This window comes from Neofelis nebulosa, chromosome 7 (assembly GCF_028018385.1).
Source record: "Neofelis nebulosa isolate mNeoNeb1 chromosome 7, mNeoNeb1.pri, whole genome shotgun sequence".
In the NCBI taxonomy this organism is placed as follows: Eukaryota; Metazoa; Chordata; class Mammalia; order Carnivora; family Felidae; genus Neofelis; species Neofelis nebulosa.
Window position 1 is genome coordinate 119,980,235 of NC_080788.1, and position 13,822 is coordinate 119,994,056.

General features: G+C 49.0%; 1 protein-coding gene and 1 long non-coding RNA gene across 4 annotated transcripts in view; one reads left to right on the forward strand and one right to left on the reverse strand.

Moving 5' to 3' along the window:
• The window catches only part of MIDEAS (mitotic deacetylase associated SANT domain protein), a 67,486-nt gene extending 60,357 nt beyond the window's left edge, over window positions 1-7,129 (reverse strand). For 2 of the 3 annotated variants that reach the window (XM_058739607.1, XM_058739601.1), the window contains exon 1: window positions 6,998-7,129. The gene's annotated coding sequence lies outside the window, so the exon portion shown is untranslated. The remainder of the gene's footprint in view (window positions 1-6,997) is intronic. The other variant, XM_058739603.1, reaches the window with a different exon arrangement.
• A 931-nt stretch (window positions 7,130-8,060) lies between these two features.
• On the forward strand, window positions 8,061-12,384 carry LOC131517477 (uncharacterized). The gene is made up of 3 exons (XR_009264607.1): window positions 8,061-8,453; window positions 9,172-9,435; window positions 10,106-12,384. It is a non-coding gene; the product is annotated as an uncharacterized LOC131517477 (long non-coding RNA).
• Window positions 12,385-13,822: the final 1,438 nt, after the last annotated feature.

The window sequence follows — 13,822 nt, forward strand, 5'->3', positions numbered from 1 at the left end:
TTGGCAAGCCACAGAGGAAGTGGACATGGGCTCATGTGGAATGTCCCTTGCAGGCCCCTTACGATGGCCCGTGATAGGGAGACTGGGGAGGGGACAGAGGAGAGTGGATAGAGAGGGCTAGAAGGCTAGTGTCTTAGGCCAGAGAAAAGTGCATTCCTGGCCCTTCCCCTGGGTCCCTCATGGGATCTCAGGAACTGGGATCTTAGGAACTGGGAGAATTCCTCCATTTCTGTAGTGTTAACTCAACCCACTTTCTGCGCTTTGAAAATACTAAGTAATCTTATTGACCAAATGAGTCTGGTTAGGAGTTTTTAGGGACTCAACAGGTTGATGGCCATGAAGATCAATTAAGATTATAATAACATAATATAATGGCAAGAAGTCTATTCAAAAAACATCCCACTCTCCCATCTCCCACTGCTTATTGTTGTTTGTAAGTTTCTTCTTTTTATATCTTTGCGTACTGCCGTAAGGAAACTGAAGAGATGGGAGTCCTTGGCTTACAAAGAGACTTGCTGGAACTAATGATTATGATGATCCATGCAGGATGGCAAAAGGAAATAGAATAATATGGGGTTTGTGCCCTGACCCTTCCATTCAGCAGCTGTGTGACCTTAGAGAAGCCATGTATCCTCTCTGAATCTTAGTTAAAAATGAGAGAGTTATTATAGGTGCCCTTCCTAGCTTTACATTCTTTTTTTTTTTTAATTTTTTTTAACGCTTATTTATTTTTGAGACAGAGAGAGACAGAGCATGAACGGGGGAGGGGCAGAGAGAGAGGGAGACACAGAATCGGAAGCAGGCTCCAGGCTCTGAGCCATCAGCCCAGAGCCCGACGCGGGGCTCGAACTCACAGACCGCGAGCTCGTGACCTGAGCTGAAGTCGGACGCTTAACCGACTGAGCCACCCAGGCGCCCCAACGTTCTTAACCTCAGGATTCTCTGAGATGCTGTTACTGCAGTTACTATGAAACAGGGACTGGATAAAAACAGTCCCTGAAGTCCTAGTCAGCTCTAAAAGTTGACTGTTTAGTGAAAGAGCAGATTCTAGAAATTATTGGTTTATTAAATGTGGTTTACACATAACTTTTCAGAAATAGTTTTCTTTGTAAATTCTAGTTTCACCCATGTATGTTCTTCAAAACTTTCAATTAAAAGTCCATTCGTTATTAACTGCAACATTGTGTGTAGTTGCAAAAGACTGGAAGCAGCCCAAATGCTCTCCAGTAGGAGACTACTTAATTAAATGAGGGTATTTTCCTACAGTGGAGTACTAGCCATTGGAAAAAATGAGGCAGCTCTACGTGCGTTGTTGTAGAATAATCTCAAAGACACATTGAGTGAAAAACAGAATGCAGAACCCTGTGTATAGTATGCCAGAACTTGTTTATATATTCATACTTTCCTTAATCTGCAGAGGCTACATCTGGAAGCATGGCTGAAAAATGACAAACTGTTGCTGCCTAAGACAGGGACACTGAAGGATTGAAAAAATGGGAACATTAGAGACTGGGAAATTTGTCTTTTCAAAGTTTCATGTTATCAAATTTATCAATATTTTCTTATGGCTTCTGCTTTGTATCTTTCTTAAGAAGGGCTTCCTTCCCTCAAGGTTAAAATAGATATTTATTTCTCTAATTCTATTGCATTTGTATATGTGGGCATAATATGTATAACAATCTCTTTTCTATGTTGAAATGACTTTTGAGACTAACTTTATGCTATACCACATCTCTTTTGAATTTTCAACCATATTTATACCTTTTTAAATAGAAAGTTGGGACAGGAGTGAGAATCTACCAGATTTCATTTTTATAGAAAACAAAATTTTTAAGGAATCTATTTTATAGAGTACATCTTATGGTTTGTGAATTGTAGCTCAATTCGAAAAGAAGGCATCTAGCTTATATGGCAAGGTTGAGGTTAACAGCATGAGAACTGGGTGGAGACAGAATCCTCCCAGTCAAGGCCAATATTAGGGTTTAGCCAGGATCTCCCAGAGACTCAGTTTTATAGTTTAGCCTAGTTTTATAGGTTCAATGCCTGTTTGTGCACAACAGACCTGCAGCTAACCGGGAAGCATCTCTCTGTCTTCCTCAAAAGTCTTGCCTGAGAGTTGGCCCCACCTCCTTCTAACAGTTTGGTTCTCTTGGAAGGACAGGCCACCCAGATGACAAATGCTCTTCCCTAAGAGCTGCCGTTCAGGCATAGGACACTGTGGGGCAGGCAGGTCAACGGGGCTCAAATCAGGACAAGGAGGAGCCGGTGTGGAAGCTGGACAGATACCATCTGGCGCCCATGGGGAAGAGGTACTGGAAATGGAACAGAACAATGAAGTGCAAAGCCAGGAGGCGCCAGAGAGGCTAACGGGCAGGAGGAGGCAAGGCTGGAGAAATGTTTAGAATACAGACCAGGAACATGGTCCTTGGTGCTTGGCGTGGCTGTGTGTGTCTACACACAAACGGACAATATTTGATAGCCGTTGCCATTTTATCCTCATCACCAAATATTTACTGGGACTTGCTGTGAGTAGAGCACCAGGCCTGAAGAAACAAATAGATTTAAAACAGCGACTTCCAGTTTCGTTAAGAAGGGATAAAAGTGATCCACACAAAGGCACATTGAAGGAGCTGAGTGAAGGGTATGAGTGAAGGCCAAAGGAAATGTTAAAAATCCTTTAGGCCAGGTTTCAAGGTCTTCTTCAGCCCAGTGGATGTTACTGGAGTCCCTGGGGGATGCCCCGCAGGATGGGACAGGGGAAGTTCTTGAAGAGGGAAACATGAACAGGGCTAGAGGGAAAGCAGGAACCTCTGTTCTGTTCTGCTTCTCTGTTCTGAGCCAAGCAGAACAGAAGAAAAAGGCATTCCAGGCTTCCAGGGAAGCATGAGAGGTAGGAATGCTTGCCACCAGCAGTTTGGACAAACACACAGAGTGGGTCACTGGGTCAGAGCAGAGGGTTAGGGCAGGAGATCAGCAGAGGCCAGACCCCTGTGTGGAAGGCCCTGACTGCCAGCCTAGAAGTTTGATCCTTACCATGCAGACAGTGGGGAGCCATTGAAGGCTGCTGAGCAAGAGGGTGACTCTTGCAACCAGGCATCTTAAGTGACATTACAGAGAGCCTTTTATCCGAGGCTTATGCAAAGCCTTGTGTATATTTCAAGGAGCACTTGGTGCAGAAAGTCGGAAAGTCGTAAAGCAAGGCCCTGTGTCACGGAGATGAGGAAAAAAAAGGTTTAAGGGTCTTACAAAGAGATGCTTCACTGAGTGCGAGAAATGAAGGGGGGAACATTTTAAAGAAGGAAACAAATTTGCAGGACAGAACTGCCAGGCATCTGGAAAACTGTAGCACTTTCTTCAGAGTCGGGCATGCCCTCTTTTAGCTGGGGGTGTTCTGCCTCCTTTTTTGGAGGTTAGTTGTGGTGTCAAAACACTGGGTTGTGGTGTAGGGAGTGAGGCAGCTGGGAGGAGGCAGATGAACAGAAATATATATATATATATATATATATATATATATATATATATATATATATATATATATATATATATCAGGCCTGGAGAGCATAAAAGGCCTTTATTCTGAGCCCAGCTTCTTGCAAGGGACTTCATCTGCCTCTCTCAGTGGCACTTGGGGGTTTTCGCCAGAGTTGCTGAGCTTGCTAATTACCTCCAACAGTTTCTCCTCTTGAAACAAAATGATTTTTAAAATCTGTCGGGTTCCGATGCAGAGCTTTTTCAATATTGTTCCTCCTCGTGCATAGTGAGGCAGCAGGGCTGCTCAGGGGGCGTGAACTGGGCAGCAACTTTAGGCCATAAATCAGCATTTACATAAGGTGGGAGAGGAAGTTGGGATAATGTTTCCGGTCCTACCCTGGGCCATGTACAACTCCAGGCAAGCCAGGAGAAGGGCCTGAGTTGGGCACAAAAATCAGCCAGGTTGAGCTGAAGATGTGGGCAGGCAACTAACGCCTGGTGGGGCCACAACTCCAGGAAATCCGCTTCCTTCTTCCTCTGGCCTTTGCAAGGGGTCCCTCTCCTCTGTTCTCCTGCCCACACTCCTAAGGTCCTTCGGGCACCTTCAGTCTCTGCAGGTTCTAAATTAACACTAAGTACTGCAATTCAAAACTGTCTTTTCTTTGGGGTCAGAAGGAAATGCTCCCCTCCTCTGCCCCTCAGGGCTAGTGCTGGGCACCAGTAGGTCCTTACTAAAGCAACCGCATCGGGTGATGCAGCTTAACCAGAACCCTGACAATCAAGTTCAGTAAAAACACAAATGTACCCAGAACAGAAGGTTGTGCAACTCAGGAACTCCTACCATGGTGGTGTTTTTGCGCTAAACCTCATTCCCCTGTGGCAATTGTGCTTGTACGTCCCAGACTTTCTAGAAACGTCCTGATTTCATATGTTTTTCCTCGAGTCTCTGGAAGCACATAGGTGTCTGCCAGGGACTGTGCCCTAATGTTTTGGTTTGACAACTTGACACTGTGCCCATGACACACAGCTGGCATGAGGCTGCAAAACAGCATTTTTTCCTTCAGGTGAAACTCAGTTACTGGGTTGGGGAGAAGGCCAGGCATGGGGAAGCTGCAGTGTGCCCGCGCTATCAGTACCTGGCACTCTGAGCGGAGAGGCAGCCCCAGCACTGCGGTGGGACGGTGCCACAGGGTCACACAGCACCCCCCATGGTGCAGGGCTGAGAGGTGCCCCGTGACAGTCCTCCAGTAGGCCATGGGGAGAGTGGGTTAAGATACGAGGTAGGAGGGGCGCCTGGGTGGCTCAGTCGGTTGAGCGTCCGACTTCAGCTCAGGTCATGATCTCGCGGTCTGTGAGTTCAAGCCCCGCATCGGGCTCTGTGCTGACAGCTCGGAGCCTGGAGCCTGCTTCGGATTCTGTATCTCCCGCTCTCTGCCCCTCCCCCGCTCATGCTGTGTCTCTCTCTGTCAAAATAAATAAACTTTAAAAAAAAAAAAAAAGATACGGGGTAGGAGCAGAATGGCCCTGGTTGTATCCTGTACAAGCTTTTTGACTGTTTTTTACATCCCTCTTACTACAGTTAGCCACATCTGAGGCCCTCAAGGAGAACCTGTTTGCCTTCTTTCCACACTTGCAGGCCTGGCTCCCTTCCTGCGGCGCAGAAGCTCAGGAGGTATGAGGACCCCCATCCTGCTCTGCGGCTGCAGACCGGGCTCAGGAAATGGGCCAGGGGGCTCTTCTGGAGAAAATGTCCTTGAGGCACCCCCCCTGTGGGTGCCGCCCCACCCACCCCAGACACCATCACAGACACACAGTCTCAAAGCCCCAGCACTTTTCCCTTTGCCCAGAAGACAATAAAGGAATTAGGACCCACCTACTAAGTTTCTGCAGCTGACGCTTCAAGGCTCAAAGTCGAGCTCGCCAGCTCAGTCACACATGTCTGACGTGTCCTCTTTGCAACCAGGCTCCACTCCAAAGCGACCGTGCAATTTTGCTAATTCAAACTGCTTTCCCGTTTAGGGAGGCTGATAGCCATCTCCCATCTCCTTTTCCTGCTGACGTCATCCCACATTTTCTACAGACACAAATAAGGGCACAGTTCCCGGGATAGTTTTCAGGCTGCCTAAGGTGGAAGTGGAGGGGTCTGCCCTCCTGGGTCCCCTTCACTTCTCTGGTGTTTGGCAAGTTGTCGGAGGTTAAGGGAGAGGCAAGGAAATAAATCACCTAGCTAAGGCTAAAGGCCAAAAAAGAACTTGGTGACTGCAGATCAAGCCCAGATCTGTCCTGGGCATTTGCAATGCAAATCTGCGTTTTGTTCCCTGCCACCAAGGTCTTGCACAATAGCCTGTGTATAAACATCCACGCCAACAATGCCTGACTGTGCAATCACGCCGTAATTACAGGCCGGCAGGAAGCTGCTGCTAGGAACTGCACCATTCACCCTCTAGACATCCCATGTCGGAGTCCCCACGGCACCGACGTACATTCCGGCACACCAACGCCGTCCCGCCGCTGCCCCGGCCGGGCCGCCGCTGCTACAGTCGCAGTCTCCAAGCCAGGTAGCCTGGCCGCCACCCGCCCGCCCGGCCGGCCTGCCAGCCCTGAGTTACTTTGCAGGGATGTCATAAACTTCTCAGCTGTTCTTTAAAAAGCCCTGCGCCACGAGGCTACCGAGGGCGGCGGGAACCACCAGTAAAGTTCACAAGCACAATCCTGCAGCCCTAGCAGTTTTAGAAAACAGAAGAGAGCTGAGATGCCACAGAGTCCACTGGAAGCGGGTTTCGGAGTTTTATATAGAAAACATTCACATATGTACGTGGGCGTGCTGACAGTTTTTATGGCTAAATTGCAAAGTGTTAGGCCTTAGGGATTACTGTCAGGTTCGGGACGAGGTGTGGGAGGAGAAAGAGTGGGGGAGTCAGGAGCGATTTGTTGAAAGGGGGCTTGGGGGCAATTCTGGTTTTGCTTTTTTGGAAAGGAGCAGGGTTGTTTTCCCAAAAGTCCGAGTTGCTCTGCTCTTCGTCACTGGAGGGCCGAGCAAAAGAAAAGTGGGGGGAAAGTTTCTTTAACTTCCTTCCTGCAACCTCACCGAAGGCTGCGAAGAGGAAGAACACGTCCCCCTGGGAAGCACCGGGCAGGGCTGGGGGACGGCTGCGCCCAGCCTCTGGGGGTGCGGGACGCTGGGCGGACGACTAGCCCCGCACGCAGGCCGCGGGCAGCCCCTCCCCGCACCCCTCCTTTAGCACACGGGCCGCCCGGTTGCAGCCCCGGCTGTTTCAACTCCCGCGGGAAACCGGCCACAACAGGGGCGCAGCCTGGGGCCTCCGACCCCGGCCACTGAGCGCCCGCCCTCCCCTCTCCCCTCCCCCTTCCCCCCTGCAGCGCCGCCCGCACCCCAGCGCCCAGCACGGCGGGCCCAACCCGGCCCCCCACATCCCCGCCCGCAGGGCCAAGCCCCGACCCCACGCGTTTCCGAGCCCCACGCCGGCGCCCCGGCGGCAGAGGGGGCGCCCGGCCCGCGTCTCACCTGCACGCTCGATCCCGGGGCCGCTCGGAGGGGCGCGGGGCGCTGGGCGCAGGCGAGCGCGGCCCGCAGACTCAAACTTTGTTGCTCTCGGGACGGCGCAGTCGTCACTTCCTCGCGGAGCGGGCGGCGCGGCCCGGGCTGTGACCCAGCTGCTCGCGCGGTGGCGCGCCGGGCCCTGCAGCCGCCCGCCCGCCCGCGCCCCCGGCTCTCGCCCGCCCCGGTTGCCCGGGCGCCGACTCCCCAGCTCGGCTCGCCCACGGCTGCCAGGGCCCCGCGGCCAGTCGTCCGCCGAGCCTGAACCCCTGCGGGTCGTTTCCGCGCCGAAGAACTGCGACCGAACCTGTGTTCTCAGGCTGGGTCTGGAAGGTGGCGTTGGGGTTCAGGGACCCCGGCGAGCTGGGGTTCCAGGGGAAACACACCCACCGCACAAACAAAAGGGGGGAGGAGGAGGAAGGGAAAGTTTTTCAGTTTCACGTTGAGGCTAGAAGGTGCTGTCAGAAAGCAGAATGCTCTTGTGTTTTGCCAAATAATGCCTAAGCTGGGCCTTCAAACGCGGGTTTCCTCGCCCCACATTCCCTCCAAAGGTCTGCACGCTCGTCCTTCGACATTTCCACTCGTTGTAGGCGCGCAGGACGGCTACCATATCTCACACCTCAGGGGGCTATTTCGGCGTCCAAGTAGGGGCTGCAAAATGGTTTCTGTTCTAATCCTCCCCCGCGATTTCCACCTCTTCCTTTACCCTCAACTCACAGATCTCTTTGAGGCCTGATGCATTCCGCGTTTCATCACGGGCCAAAAGTGACTTAGAGGGTAGGGTGGAGTCCCGAGAAGAGGAGCATCAGGCAAGTCATTTTAAATTTATCGTTCCCCCAAATAAGTTCGCTCGCCGTATTAAAAACTGCAACAAAAAGCCACCTTTTTGGTTTCTGATAAATAGCAACAAAGTAGTCAAACAGCAATCTTTAGGGAAGAGTTCTCTCCAGCTTTGCTGGAGAGAAAACCGGGCTAGCCTTTGCTGTGGTTAAAAAAAAAAAAAAAAAAAAAAAAAAAAGCAGACATTTGAAACTGCAGTGGAGGGCTTTCATAACAGAAACATTAGCTTCATTGTAGCTTGTTGCGGAAAACAGGGAGCTTTTTAAAGGTGGTTCAAAAGCATCGGTTGGGGCTCAACAATTTTCCCTTTTTCCCCAAATGCTGCTTCTACTAGCACGTTGGCCAGATCATAGAATCTCCCATACTAATGCTTCATCTTTTTACTAAAGCACAGGAAACCCTAGAGTAAAGGCTTTGTCCAGAAAGATGGATGTGAAACTGATGGAAAGTGACATCTGGGAAATGATCCCCAGTTCTGCGTTCATATCTAATGGGAAGCCACAAATGCAGAATCATCCTCTCAAGACTGGGAGTATGCAGATGAGGCTCTCCTAGCAACGTGAAATCCCCCACACTTCAGCCCGTATGTGCTAGTTCTGACTTCTACCCAGACATTATTAATGGCACATTATAAATACAAAATGTACCACGTAAGAAAAATAGTGTCGCTTTGAGAAATACACATGCATTGTTAGACTCTTAATAATGACAATTTTCTGAAATTTTTACTGCATCATACTATTGTGGGGGGATGGTGGAGGGATTGCCCACTTCTGTTTGGGGATAGATAGAAGTAATTCCTTAGTGTATTCTCCTTACAGCAAACAATGATATAATCAAGGGGAGTAGAGCGAATATGTCACCCAGACTTCTAAAAACAACCATGTGATACTCTGTATTTGCTAGGACAAGAGCAGAGTATTTCTTTGTTCGGGATTGTGATTCTGAATTCTCAGTCACAATTTCATGAATATTCAGGATTTCTGCATGCCCAGGAATAATTAGCAGATGGTGTAAATGTGTGAAGGCCTGACACTTATATATGCCCACACATGCATTGCTTTTCCTCTGTAGAGTGGCATTTGCTGGAGGACCATGGTGTGGAAGCTGTGGTAGGTGGTCTCAAAGACAGTCCCCTGCTAGTGATCCCTGGCCTCCTGGTATTCACACCCTTGTGTAAGCCCCTCGCCTTGGGTGTGAGCTGGACTAACTGATTCGATTCCGACAAATAATATATGGCAAAAATCACGTGATGTCTCTGCTGAGATTAGGTTATAAAAAAACTGTGGCTTCCATTTTAGGTGCCCTCTTTCTCTCTTGCTCTCTCTTGGATCACTCACTGTAAGGAAGCTAGTAGCTGCCATGTCCGAAGGCCGCCCTGTGAAGAGGAACTGAGGCCTGCCAACAACCACATAAGTTAGCTTGGGATACTTCCCCCTTGGTCTATGTTAATCGAGCCTTCAGATGAGACCTTCAACCCCAGCCAGCAGCTGCCTCAACGAGAGCCCTTGAGGAAGAAGCATCCAGCTAAGCTGCCTCGATTCCTGACCCACAGAAACTGTAAAGTAATACATGTTTGTGGTCTTATTGAAAACTAAAAAAATATATATATATTTTTTAATTTTTATTGTTTATTTTTTAAAAGAGAGAGACAGAGAGACAGAGCACGACGGGGGGGGGGGGGGGGGGGAGGTAGGGCAGAGAGAGAGAGGGAGACACAGAATCTGAAGCAGGCTCCGGGTTCCAGGTTGTCAGCCCAGAGCCCAACATGGGACTAGAGCTCACAAACTGTGAAATCATGCCCTGAGCCAAAGTCAGACGCTTAACCGACTGAGCCACCCAGGCACTCCTGAATGTTTATTATCTTAAGCTGCTGTGTTTTGTAGTAATTTGCTACACAGCCATAGGTAACTAATTCACAGAACAAAAAAGAAGTCAGTGTGGGCCCAATGACAACCCTGCCCAGCTTCCTGGTCCCTCACCTGGAAAGCAGAACATGGAGGAAGGGGCAGACCTAAGGGTAACACATGAGTCCTAAGAACAGACAGCCCAGCCTTCACCTCTTTGCAGAGCAAGGGTCACCCTTGAATTTAAACAAGATCAGGGGGTGTGGGCTGCTGCTGCTGAGTCCCAGGCAGCCCTGGTGTTGGGCGTCACCATCCTGATAGTACATGCAGATATTTTTTGTTGCACAAGAATCGACATCTGTCCAGGTGTCCTATTCCTCTTCCTCAGAGCATCTATCCTGGTCCTGAGGCCTCAGCACACGCAGGGGCGGTGGGGTCCAACCTCGGTCCTAGAAGAAGAGGTGGAAAGAAGGGCTTTCGAGCCTGACAGCCGGAAGAGGTAAGTGATTTCAGTGCAGGTCTAAAACTAGAAAGAAAGGCTTGTGGTCCTGCTGCTGAAGAGCAAGTCGTGGACAATCCCCGATAAGAATCACCTCCACACTGCTTCCAGGGCTACAAAGAACATTCTGTCCACGTGATGGTATCTCTCTCTCTCAACATCATTTCCTCTCTGACTGGAGCAAATTATTTACTTTGAAAACACAAAACAAAGTTTTATGAAGCGGGAGAGATGTTACACTCCTGCATCCCTAACTAGGGCAGGCATCTACTTGTGGTTGCCCCCCCGCCCCCGCCTCAGCCAGTCACGTACAAGCTGGCGATCGTAGAGCCCATTTCTGTTTTCTCTCCAGAGACACTCGGCTCTGATTTTTCTCACGTGCAGTGGCCACAGCTGCTGTGTTGCCATGCCGTCATCCGGTTGCTATGACTTGTGAGGTTGTGGATGTGCCAGAACGTGAATCTATTAATTTAACAGGAACTAGGCTCAGCACATATATTCCTTGTTAGGTCATTTGCTTTGCTACCTAAACCACATCCAATGTGTTCAGCAACGGGAACATTTCCTAGAGCCTGGCTTTGCAAAAACGCCAAGTGCCCTGGATTTTTGAGTCTGCAGCAGTCAGTTTTACGGCATTAAATTACTGTGGAGGAGAACACAAAGGCATTCTGGCCCCGGGATGCCAACAGGTCAGCTTCGGAGAAAAATCAAAGGAGGGGAAATAAAGTCTCTGGTCTTCATTCTTTGCCCACTGAGGTCCATTCTGCGGGAGGTATATGAACTAACTTCCACAGGGATCCCACCCTGAGCCCAGGTCTCTCACTGACAAGGTCCAAGCTCTCCAACCCCAGAACTAGGGGACGTGTGCCATGAAAAGAGAAACCACTGGCCTTTTTTCCTTCACTCCTTCGATGAACACTTCCTGGATGTCTGCTGGTAGTCGTGCTAGGAATGCGGAGATGAAAGGGACAAAGTCTCTCCCTAGTGGGAGAGAAAGACATGTAAATTACAGTGTGACATGAGAAGCTTCACACAGGGCACCGTGAGATCCCAGAGAAGGAAGCAAGTAAGTCTGCCTGGGGACAGGAATGATGGGCTGCCACCAGTGTTCTTCCTTTTCTGAAAAAAAAGACTATGTTAAAAATGATCAGATGCATTGTACTAAGTAATAAGTGTTGTTTGTGTAGCTTTTGGTTTGGTTGTTTGTAATATATATGTACATATTTGTCTGGGTCACAGTGTAAAACATATTCCCTATATACAGGCAAAGAAGCGTGAAAGTTCTAGGTTTAGAGAGTAATAAATACCCCCGCACACAGGGGACTTATGACGGGCTTGGCCTCAAAGTGTTGTCCCGTTGTGTAGTTGAAGGAACTAGCCGTGACTTAATCCTTCCAAATTCTCCTCCCTTAGTGAATCAAAGCCAAGCCTGAAGGACCAGCTCCCAGACCCCTTCCCCCCCAGGACCATTAAGCCAGCTCTAAGGCAGTGAGAGAGTACCCACCCCCTTTCCCTCGGGCCAGACGGTAGGAAGGAGAAAGAGGAGAGAGAGGAAGGTCAGAAAGGCATCATGCTTTTCCTCCTCTTCAGGTCTTAGAGGAAAGCAGGATAGGTGCATTACCTAATGAGTATTACTGTAAGCACAAGAGGGGCTTTTACCCCGCTTCCCACTGGGCTTCTGAGAGGAATCTGCCCCACACGTGGCTTTATACTAAACTAGGGGCAGTTATGTCAAAGTGACCCTGGTGATCAAGCCTAGGTCAGCAGAGAGGCTCTGAGGCTCAGCATTCCTGAGTCCCCATTCCCACATGGCATGGATGTCACATCGTGAGCAAACAGCCTGCTGTGTGACTGCCCCGGTGGGGCAAGACTACCTGTGGCAAAGCTCGGGGGAGGATCATGGGTCTGCACCACTGAGAACAGAGGGAAATGAGCAGCAAGTTGCAAAGGGGAGAAGCCAGTGCTGGGGGTGTTGCTGTAGACCACAAGGCCACCTACCAGAGCTGGTGGCAGCAGAGGCCTGGGGACAGGTGGAAACCAAGAGGACAAGGCAGCTTGGCATGGTGGTCAGGAACAAGGGTTCTGGACTGCACAGACACTGCCTGGCTTCAAGTCCCACTTCTGCCACATACTAGCTGCGTGACCTTGGACAAGTAATTTAGCCTTTCTTTCTTTCTTCTTCTTCTTCTTCTTCTTTTTTTTTTTTTTTACTGTTTATTTACTTATTTTGAGAGGTAGAGAGAGCTGGGTAGGGGCAGGGAGAGAGAGAGAGATAGAATCCCAAGCAGGTTCCACACTGTCAGAGCAGAGCCTGACACGGGGCTCAACTTCACAAACCGTGAGATCATGACCTGAGCCAGAATCAAGAGTCAGATGCTTAATGGGCTGAGCTACCCAGGAGCCCCTACTTAGCTTTCCTATGCCTCAGTTTCCTTATCTGTAAAATGAGGATGACATAACAACTTTACCCACTTGATAGGTTTGTTGTAAGAATTAAATTAGTTTGTAAAGCTCTGATATATGTGTTAAGTGTCAGTTAAATAACTAAATCATGCACCAACAAAAAGGATTCTGTATGGATATCACAGGTCTCCGAGACCTCTAAACAGGACACTCCGTTATAAATTCCCCCAACCATCAGCTCATGGAGAGAATCAAATCAGCTATACAACGTTCATTTAAGATGAAAAGGTTTGACCCCTCTATACAGGCCAGCTGGGAAGATAGACACTGAGCAAACCTTTTCATTTCCTCACCACTGATTGTCCAGATGTAATTCAGCAGGGGACTTGGTAGGCAGAATAATAGTTGTCCCCAAAATGTCCCTGTCCAAATCCTAAGAACCTGTGAGTATATTAGGTTACATGACAAAGAGGAATTGAGGTTGAAATAGAATTAAGGTTCCTAATTGGCTGATCTGAAAATAAGGAGATTATCCTGGATTGTCAGGATGGGCTAATGTAATCGCAAGGATCCTTAGAAGTGGAAGAAGAGGAAGACGGAAGAGAATCAGTCAGAGGAAGATGTGACTATGACTATGGGAGAATGGCCAGAGATGCAACATTGCTGGCTTTGACGATGGAGAAAAGGGGTCATGAGCCAATAAATGTGGGTGGTTCTGGAAGCTGGAAAAGGCAAGGAAACAGATTCTCTCCTAGAGGCTCAAGAGAGGAATGCAGCCATACTGACACCTTCATTTCAGCCTGTGTTGTCTGAAGCCACCAATTTCGTGGTAATTTGTTACAAGAGACATAGAAAACTAATGAGGTGGCATTTTCCAAATGCGGTGTTTTCTGGGAAGTAACTTTGCATCCTGTACTAGATGCATGTGCTACATTGTGTATCAGGAGTTTCAGTTTTCAGATAACAATTTGAAAAGGAAGGCTGGCTGGCTGGGGCTAGGCAAAGTCCCATGATAAGTAACAGGCCACTAGATACTCAAAGACAGTACCTTCAAAGTTCAATCTGTATGCAGTCCTCTGGGTTAGTGATGAACTCTAATTCACAAACCATTCCTCAGAACTTCTTCTCAAGACTTAACAGCTGTTGATGCTAACAGGCCACAATGTGGAGGCCAAACAGAAAAGTGGTTAACAAAAGTAAACC